The sequence below is a fragment of the Macadamia integrifolia genome, unplaced genomic scaffold (genome assembly GCF_013358625.1).
Source record: "Macadamia integrifolia cultivar HAES 741 unplaced genomic scaffold, SCU_Mint_v3 scaffold2018, whole genome shotgun sequence".
NCBI lineage: Eukaryota > Viridiplantae > Streptophyta > Magnoliopsida > Proteales > Proteaceae > Macadamia > Macadamia integrifolia.
The window spans coordinates 53908-54112 of record NW_024868464.1 but is presented as its reverse complement, the minus strand read 5'-3'; the positions used below and the strand labels follow the sequence as shown (position 1 = coordinate 54112).

At 34.6% G+C, this 205-nt stretch overlaps 1 protein-coding gene across 1 annotated transcript in view; it reads left to right on the top strand.

Moving 5' to 3' along the window:
• Positions 1 to 205, top strand: part of LOC122065439 (receptor like protein 21-like) — a 33563-nt gene that overhangs the window by 5715 nt on the left and 27643 nt on the right. The window lies entirely within an intron of this gene.

The window sequence follows — 205 nt, the reverse complement described above, 5'->3', positions numbered from 1 at the left end:
GTGTAGTGACAGGTTCTTTTGGGCCTTGTTTTATATCAAAAACTATTGCTAGTCAATATATTACCACTCAAATTAATAAAGCAGTGTAAGGAAAGAATTGTATTGTGTAATATGTAAAGTCAATTATTCTCTCTCTCTCTCTCTCTCTCTCTCTCTCTCTCTCTCTCTCTCTCACACACAAGCCACATCCAGATAAATCTTATAT